Raw genomic sequence first — 9,511 nt, forward strand, 5'->3', positions numbered from 1 at the left:
TTTCTACAGGTGGATTTCCACACTTAGTGGAATTCTTAAGCAGATAACCCGGAGCACTCGGATTTCCCTAATAAAAGGGCAATCAAAACGTGTATTATAATCTCAAAACCAACCGGCAGGACTTCAGGAGTTTGGGGAGAAATTTCGACACTTTGCTGCTCCTAAAATGGCTGCGGTCTGCATCAGGCAGGCTGACGCTGTTACATAATGAAAACTAAGGCCATGGGCAAACCCAATTTACCCTTCCTTCAAAAAGCAGTAAATACTACCTACTGTACGCCAAGAAAATATGAAAAGTATTTTTGTGTGCTACGAAAAAATTTCTAAGCAATGGCTCTGAGTTTTTGTGAACTGTCTACTTAAACGTGATTTTCATTGTTTTTAAGTTTTCGGCTAAAATCTAATTGCTACTAAGTCAAATAGTTTTGGTTATATGGTTTGCAATCAAGCTGCATAAATGGTTAGGAAAAATCTAGAAAGGCTTGTAAAAACCAGTTTCTATTTTTAACCTGCCGAGGGACTATTTTTGCTTCCTTCCCTCACAAAGGAGTTCGGAGGGTTATTCAATGTGACGGCGTGCGCCGTCCTTCGCCCATAAATACGCCTCTCTCGGCTCTGCGTCAGGCTTTCAGGGAGCGAGCGCAGAGGTTCTTGTCGTTGCTGGAGGGACTGCTTGAGGAGCCGGCAGATAAGTTTTTCTTATTAAAAAGAGAAATTAGAATTCTTTAGGGTTATATTAAATAGCGAGAATACTTACTGTAGATGTGGCTTAGCATTAAAATCTCAAAGTAGCCTTAATCTTATTTAAGGGAAAATATGAAGACTTAAAAGTAATTTCAGAAAGGAAGATAGAAGAAAAAAGATTTCTAGAACTTGACGGAGGTTAAGAGATGAAGCTTCTTCATGGAGTTAAAAAAAAATTCTCATTGCTGAAAGGACTGAAAAGTCCGAATTTTAGAAAGCCTTGAAGGGCAAACTTTAAAAATGGCATTAAAACGTAGATGACATAAATAGAAACTAATCATTTTAAAGAAGTCGAGTTATAGATAACTAAAATATTTTAAAGGCCGTCTTTTAAAAAGTCGAAGGTGATTTTAAAAGACCTTCAAATATGTGGCGCAGGAAACATTGCGTCATTTGAAGCCTAATTGATCTTAAGGCATTAGCCGAAAATTGATGGAAATGTTAATTAGGAGTGGTAGGATAAAATTGTGGAAAAGATCAGAAATTCGAAGTGGAAAACTTGGAAGACAGAAGTGTACAGGAGGAAGGTGAAGAAAAATCTTAGAGAAGATAGAAGATAAAACACGCATTTTAGAAAAATAAAACCGAAAGGTAGGAAGCAGAAGAAAGTATTGAGACAAAGCTAGAAAACCAAAGCAACTGAGGGCGAAGATGACAAATTTAATAGAAGATAGAAAAAACAAGGTTGAAAATTCTGTCAAGGAAAAGTATTTAAGCTAGAAAGAGAAAAGCAAGCTAAAGCATTCAAGATAGACATCAAAAAATTAGAAGATAGAAAAGTTTAAAGCCAAAAAATTTGGACAAAGTACAACAAAAACGAAGGAGGAAATTAATTTTTTTGTAGTAATAAGAATTTCTTATACAAGCCCACGAATCATATCTGGTGGTGCAGAAATTAGATTTGAGAAGACGAGAGTGTTTATTGTAGACCAGGACCAACTTAGAAGAATATCCGGAAGGAAGCTAGAAGGGGTATTGGTTAAAAATCGGCAAAAAGCTTACTAAAAGGACTGAAGTAATGTAAAAACTAGGATGTTTTTGAAACTTAAAAATTTGAAAGGCCTTAAATACATGAGCTTAGTTTTCATTGGAAAATTTAAAGGACTTTCATAAGTGAAGTGATTCAAGATCAAGAATAACCACCGAGTTAAAACGTTTTTGCATTGGACTGAGCTCAGATGGTCTAAACCCTGAGGACTAGCGTTAATTGAGAGCTGACCCAGGTGTGACACAGAAGTGGATTCAGTGACGCTAGGAAGACAGGAGCAGCAGACAGGATCCCAGGAGCCAGTGTGGTGAAGCTAGGACTGAGGAGCCAGCAGCAGTTCGTGGTGAAGATAGGAAAGAAAAGACCGGGAGCCAGTGCGATGTGGTGAAGGAAGCTAGGAAGAAGGAAGGAGCCCTAACGATTTGGAGGTGAAGCTAGGCGAGGATTCCAGAAAGGAGGAGCCGGTCCGATTGCTGACGCTAGCGTGCGGCTGCGCGACCCCGCGGAGGCGGCGAGCAGGCGGTGTGGAGGCTAGATAGAGCCTAGAGCAGCGTCCCCAGTGCGCGGCTGCGGGGAGAGCCAGTGGTGGTAAAAGTCCGGGAGGTCGGCCGTGTCCTGGTCTTTGGTAACTTTATGGTAACTTTTGTTTACTAATAGTAATGGGGGAGTTTTGTACTTAAGCGGCAAGGGATTTATTATGGGATGTAGGCCGATTTCCGGGTGTCGTAGGTTTCTCTTTTTCAGGCTTAATTTCTCATGCATCTTGTCTGAAGCTTTTGAGGGCAAACTTCCAAGGCCCGGAGGAATGGTAGATGGCAAGTGTTTTGGTTTTGTCTTTTAACGAATTTGAGGGAAACATGAATTTGAGACAAAAGGCAAGTTTTGTAAGCAGTTTTTGTTTTTAGCTCGGGGTAATGAAGTATTCGTTTTGGGGAATAGATGTGAATGCCGAGCTGGGTGTGTAACTGTTGGGAATTTTTTTGTGGGTGGGGGGCAAAATATGTTTTGAGTTCTTTTCCCCTTAGGTCTGTCTAGAATCCCAGAGGCAAGTGACTCAAGGTAACAGAAAGAATCCAGTATAAGGATAATCAGAACACCACAGGTTTACAGTTACTAGAAACTAGAGCGCGAGCAGCTCTCTTGAGGTCTGTGGCGGAGCAGTCCATTGGAGAAATGGCTGGTAGTTAATACTTTTTTCCACCCCTTAATCAGATTTTTAAAGTATGTAACCCCTTAACTTTACCTGATGTTTTGGGGTGGTTTCAACAGGGAAAAGGGGTGGGGGAGAAAATGTTTTTTTCTAAGATTTTCCGCAGATGCTATAGTACTGTTGAGAAAACTGAGTTAGAGAAGGATTGTACCGCTGTGCTCTTGGCACCAACACCTTCAGGGATTGGAGCTGCTTTTTCCCTTGGAAGAGTATTCCCAGTTGAAGCTGAAATGTACAGCACAGTGCAGCTTTGGTTCATATTCAGTCATCTCAGGAGACCTTCAGAAGAGCTTGACTAGGCCAAAAGTTGAAGTTAAGTTTTCAAATAATGTAACTTTTAAAATACCTTGTATTAAAGGGGAGGGGCAAATTTTGGCAATTAGTTGTTGGCAGTGGCCTGTTACGGTTGGGATTGGGAGGGTTGGGTTTAGGTAATTGTTTAGTTTATGATTTCAGATAACTCATGCCAGAGAACTTAAATACTTAGGATGAAAAAGCTAAGAAATCGCAACTTCCAGGTTGGCAAGTAACGCCCAGTCCTCTAGATTTTGTTTTTCCCTAATTTCTGAGGAAGTTAATGAAGATCCACTGAATTCAAAGTGTAGGGTTTGGGGAAGCAGAGTGTTTTGCTGGGGGTTGGTTTAGGCCCCTGGGCTGACATAGATAACATCTTGGGAATTTTTTAAAACTCAAAAGTTGTTTGGATATGGTAGTGTGTGGTTCTCTTTTGGAATTTTTTTCAGGTGATTTAATAAAACTTAATACTACTATAGGAACTTCAGAGCAAAGGAAGTGGCTTAATGATCCTGAAGGGATTTCTTCTGATGGTAGCTTTTATATTATCAAGTAAGATTCCATTTTCAGTTGTACATAAGCAAGTTCTTTTTTAGTGTAGGAAAAACTTGTATGACTGCAAAACAAGATGTTAAGGTATGCTTCAAAATTATTGTAAATTGTTTGTTTTAAGCTCGCATCTTTAAGTATTTGTAAATCGTAACTGATGAAAGAGGGTGGGCTTTTGTTGTTGAGGGAGGGGAAACCTTTTTTTTTCTGTAGACTTTTTTCAGATAACATCTTCTGACTCATAACCAGCCTGACAATTATGATGGCCTAGATGGAGAGGGGAACAGCTCCTTGGTGAATGATAAGTAAAGGCAGAAAAGATTATATTTCATACCTCCATTGGGGAAAAGGCATAACCCTGAGATCCTTACTACTGGTGAAAACACTGTCTGCATATGCCAAAAAAAAAAAAAAAAATGAAAGCTACCAATTTAAAGTTTTAATGGAATCTACCCTTTAAAAGTTATGATTTATCAAGCTATACCCACATAACGAATTGATGAGAAAATGAATTGATGAGCAATACAATGAAGATCAAATGTCCATCTCAAAATACTGCTTTTACAAAAGCAGAATATAAGTGAAATGAAATGAAAATGATAATACCGCATTAACCCTGGAATAAAAGAAGCTGAAATAATTCAAAGCTGAGTGGGATCAAGTGGATTCAGAGGAGGCTGTGCTGTTTGCCAATCTTTCGTTTGCCTCAGACAGGTTTCTGTTCATTGTCAGAAGAGTTGCTTCATTTCATCTGGGAGCAGGAAACAGCAGGCAGCTGCTAACAGATAAGTTTAACTTGCATCTGCAGTATTGCATGTTAGGGATAAGTGCTACTTAATATTAAGAGCTGTGGAGGTTTTAAGCGTTAAACATGGCCACTTTCCTGATCCCTAGGGGATTCTAGGTTTGTGGAATGTGCCCATCTAGCCTCCTTAAGATGGAGACAGGACTTGTGCCTGTGGGCTTCCATGATGGGATAGCACCTCGCTCAGAGGCAGAGGCAAGTTAATTCCTCAGAAGCCTCTCCAGATTAGTACCTTAATATTGATGCAATGTTTATAAAACTAATTTATTCAGTATTGAACCTCTGGAAAATCCTGTGAAAGGATAGCATAATGTGCTGTTAACAAGAAACATGTTAATTTTGCTAAAATTTTAATGTTTTGTGATGTATATTGTGCAGAAAACTATTAAATCATTCAAAATAAAACATTTTTAATAGAGAATGTATGCTTTTAGAAAGCAGCTGTCTCCTTATTTAAATAAAATATTGTTTGTTTGTAGTTAGTGTCGGGCAATCTTGGGGGGATTCTTCTCTAATCTTTCAGAAACTGTCTGCGAACACTCTTTAATGGACAAGATCAGGAATTGAGCAGAAGAAGAAATTTAACTTAAGGCAGGAAAGACAAATTTTATTCTTCGTAAATGATGAGCATTTAATTATTCCAGGCACATGGCAATAGAGGCCCTCTAAATAAAGAATAAGTACTTCTTAGACAGGTGGGAGATAATGATCAGAATAACAGGTAACTACACCTATGCTGTTTCCAGAAAGTCAGGGCTCTATAAATTGGCAGTTGTTAAACTAGAGCGATGTAATACTGTCCGCATTTCCAAAGTTTGCATGTTAATTTTCAATGCTTATGGTCATCTCATCTAGTGTTAGCCAGTGTTTACACTATTGGCCTTTTATATGGACACTTGGGGGGCATGTGGGTTTTTAAAGAATTTTCCTTTGCAGTGGCTTCATTTCATCCCTCATGAAGCTGTTCAGGATTTTGACTTGCACATAAGCGCTTGGCTCTGCCTTCTGTTCTCCTAGTGAATGTGTGAGACCTGGCAGTGAGTTTATCAGCATATACAAGTAAAAAATTTTCCCCATGATTTTGGAGGGCAGGGAGGAGGGGGTGGGCCTTACTTGTTTAGCTTTTTTTTTTACAGACTACACAGAGAATGCAGTTGTCTTGACCTCAGGTCTGTCTGTTCTGTTGGCAAGTAATAATGCAGTACTGTTCTGATCTGCTATTAGAATGCATTGTGAAACGACTGGAGTATGATTAAAAGTTGTGTTTCCCCCAATGTTTGGAGTAGTGATTGTTGAAGGAAAATCCATCTGAGTGATGAAGGCTGAGTGTTGAGGAAATTTCTGCAGCTTTAAGCATTCGTGTTTGTGATTGAAGCCAAGTACCTTTTGCTGTGCTTTTAGGTAAAATGCTTTTTGTTTACTCCTGGTAGGGGAGGTGGGGAGGGCACTGAAGCGTTTAGTCTTTTCCAGATGCAACTTTAAAATCAGTGACAATCAGTGACAAGACATAAATCCCAAACAAGCAGCAGTCTTCAAGAACTTTTACTGGCAAGTGGAAATGTTACATACAGTTCAGTGGTCTTAGTGCATTGTCTTTGTGTGGGTTTCTCTCTCCCCTCCCTTGGTCTTAATTCTTATATGCAGGAACATTCAAAACAGCAGACGTATGCGAAGGGCCAGAGAAGCCAGACCCAGTAAGGAAAAATAGCTTATTTACTTTAAACATTCCATTTTAAATGTGGGGAATTGGGAACTACTACTAGTTCTTTCAGATGGTATTCTTCAGACTATAGAAGGAGCTTCCAGTTGAATTCACCAGTGGACAAAATGAGGACAACAGGTGAACAAGCTTTTTCTGTTTACATACCAAGTCAGATCCATTGTGGGTAAATAACTTAGCGTTAAATAGATTTTCAGCTTTATGCTGAAGTAGCTAGCCCTTGAGCAAGTTGTTTGTTGGCCTGGGGGTGGAGGGGTGAGGTGGGCGCTAAGCCTTTTTTTTAAGATTTTTCAGGTACCCCTCACTAAAGGCACCGCGAAGGCTTAAAGTAGGACAACCACGGAGCCTTCCTGTGGCAAGAGACAACAAAGCGCTAGTATACTAAGGTCAACAAAAATGGTGTCGGCCTCCTAACCCCATCTATCAGAAATGAGGACCAGCCTCAACGCTGGCAGACATGCATTGAGCTTCTGGGGATTGAAGCATCCAAGGGAATGCTTAAGTACCTTGTAAATCCCGGGGCTTACCCGAACAATGAGGCTGTTTTCATAGCAGCTCTGAAATCCCAAACCTCTAAGTGATGCTTGAAGGGGAGGGAAGGGGAAAGCGGGCAACCACTTTTCCCTAGCTTTTCCAGAAGCCTGTTAAAAAGCAAAGTCTCCCCACAAGTGACTTCTCTGCCACATCGCCACCCCCTGCCATTGGCCTAGCGCAGACCCTTCACCCCTCACCTCGATGCTGCCAGTAGCTTGGATCCTTGTGGTCATGACCGATATCGGTTGCAAGGTAACAGTGGTGCCGAGGTCCTCGGTGGGTTGCACTGCTAGAGGCCATTAATTTGCCTGCAAATGGTTGTTACTAAAACCACAACTGAAGGCTCTAAGATGTTTGAAATAACACTATTCAGTGGTTAAAACAGACTAGTCAGTGCAGAATAACATTTTAAGAACTGTAATGTTGGGTGGGAAGGTGTAAGTGGAGACAAGCTCAGTGGTCGAGAGGGCTGATGGGTGGGAGTGCAAAAATTCTCTGCTAAGACTTTTTCAGGTGAACATAACAGACTTGGCCAAGCTAGCATCTTAGCTGAAGCAGATGCTCCAGTGCTCTTCAGTAGGGCTGTAAAGGTTTTTCTTTTCCTGAGAAAACAAAATTTTGTTTTCTCAGGTTTTGCTTTTTGGCCTTTTCCTAGCTTTTTTTAAAAAAAAAGCAAAAGATGCTGGTGGTTGGCACTCCTGGTTTCCAGGACGGGGTTCAAATCCCTGTGGCGTCTTTGCTTGACAGTAACCTCTGCCTTCAGGACTCTGCGTCCTCTTACCTTCAGCCAGCTGCTAGCCAGGCTCTGGAGCTGGGCATAAAGTCGCTTTTGAATGTGTCAAATCTGCATCAGTTTGTATTTACATGGGAACATAACTGCCTTGTCTTTAATTTTCAGGTATTCCTCGTGCATCTAGTATTTGGGAAGCCTCACAAAAACTTGCAAGATTTCATATTAATAAAAATTGAAAAGCTCTTCATTGGTTGTGATTGTTTTGTGTATAAACCAAATTTCTGTCCATGAGTAGATGGGAGAAGATGGGTTTTTCGTGGGGATTCTGCCGTGTTGCTGTTTAGTTTACCTAATAACAAGTACACATCACTGCTACAACATACTCTTCAAGTAGCGGGGGGACTTGGAGGGGGCGTGGTGTGGGTGAGTGATCCAGTAACAACCCCTCAGAAACATGGGAACTTTAAAAAGGCAGCCTCCTTCTGTTGTCTGTGCTGGGGTGGAGAGAAGCGGCTGGGTGACGAGGAAGAGGGTTTCCATGCCTTCTGTGAAAGACCCTTGTAAATTTAATTGGCAATTTAGCCAGTAAAAGCTCTTCAACGTTCCTTAGGATGACTTCATGGTCATTTTGGTCATTAACAGTTTTTTCAGTGCTCAAACCTACAAAACAAGCTCCTGATGGTGCCCTCCCTTCTGGAGAATGGCCTAGATGCTAGGCGATAGTTCCTCTTACAAATGAAACACTGAAGTAACCCTCATCTCCCCTTGGCCTCTCGATTCCAGGGGGTGTCTGCTTCTACTCCAACCCCATGGCCTGAGCAAGTGTGAGGCTCAGCCCAGTAAGTGCAGCCAAGCCTAGGAGAGGGGTTGCAGGCCTGAAGACACACCCAGCACACTAACCAGGGGAGCCTATGGCCAGTGGCTGCGTGTTCTCAGCCCAATGGAGGCACTTAAGTAAACAGCTTTTTCCTACATTACTCAACTGTGGAAGGGTGACTTCTATGCTGCAAGTGGGGAAGCAGGCTCCAGTGAGTCACTGTCAAGCCAACAGGGCTGGCTTTTGAACCCGTCAATCTCCAATGCTTCAACTCTTCCTGTTTCTTTAGTGCAGATGAAGCGACTGTCCAGACAGGTCAGCAGCAGACTAACCACCAACCTGCTCAGCTTGTGCAGACCCTGGGCAGAGGGCCTTTCTCTTCCCTGTAAGTGATTTAATGGGGTAGAGAGAAGCTGACCTAGGACCGTGGCCTCCCTTCCCAGTCTTACCTGAGCCTCTTATGGAGAAAGTCTTTCCCCATTTTCCCAGAGCTGGAAGGCTCCATGGAAGTACAGACTTCATTGGGAGCAAAGGAGTGAGAAGGGGCTGGGGATTTGCCAGGGGCTACTTGGTTCCCGGTGTGGAGCAGGCTCAAAGTTGGCTGGGTTTGGAAATAAAGGCCAGACACAGTGACAAAGGGGCAGAAAGTAAACCAGAAGCTAACAGAAAATTCCCCTGAAGAGTATGTCCAAGTCAAGGGGCTGGATCTTGATAGCATAAACCCCAGGCATGTCCTTTGTATAGCCCTCCAGCTGCACAAAGGGCTCTCACTTTCGTTTCCTTGGATTTCATCATCCTGGTAATCCCAGTTGGGGACTAAACCTGAATTCATGTGGTAGCTCCATTTGCCAGCCTCCCTGAGCTTCCCCTCAAACCTCCACCCACACCTGCCAAGGACTAGTTGGTGCAGACCTGAGCAGCAGATTTCAATGACATCAGTAAAGGGGTGAAACTAGGAGAGAGGACTCGGGGGCAGGGGTTGGGATGGGGTGGGGAATGGGGAGATGGATAAGGTGTGGGGAAATTGAGATGTGGGAGTATCTACCTGGGTGGTTTATTCGGAAGCCCAGAATATCTAGGGAGACATGGATTGTCAGATTCTGGCTCCTGTTTCTGA

At 42.2% G+C, this 9,511-nt stretch overlaps 1 long non-coding RNA gene across 2 annotated transcripts in view; it reads left to right on the plus strand.

The window, feature by feature from the left end:
* Nucleotides 1-679: 679 nt before the first annotated feature.
* The window catches only part of LOC111744942, a 19,059-nt gene continuing 10,227 nt past the window's right edge, over nt 680-9,511 (plus strand). For both annotated transcript variants that reach the window (XR_002782390.1, XR_002782389.1), the window contains exon 1: nt 680-8,779. This is a non-coding gene — a long non-coding RNA (uncharacterized LOC111744942). The remainder of the gene's footprint in view (nt 8,780-9,511) is intronic.

The sequence above is a fragment of the Pteropus vampyrus genome, unplaced genomic scaffold, assembly GCF_000151845.1.
Source record: "Pteropus vampyrus isolate Shadow unplaced genomic scaffold, Pvam_2.0 Scaffold144, whole genome shotgun sequence".
NCBI classification, from domain to species: Eukaryota; Metazoa; Chordata; class Mammalia; order Chiroptera; family Pteropodidae; genus Pteropus; species Pteropus vampyrus.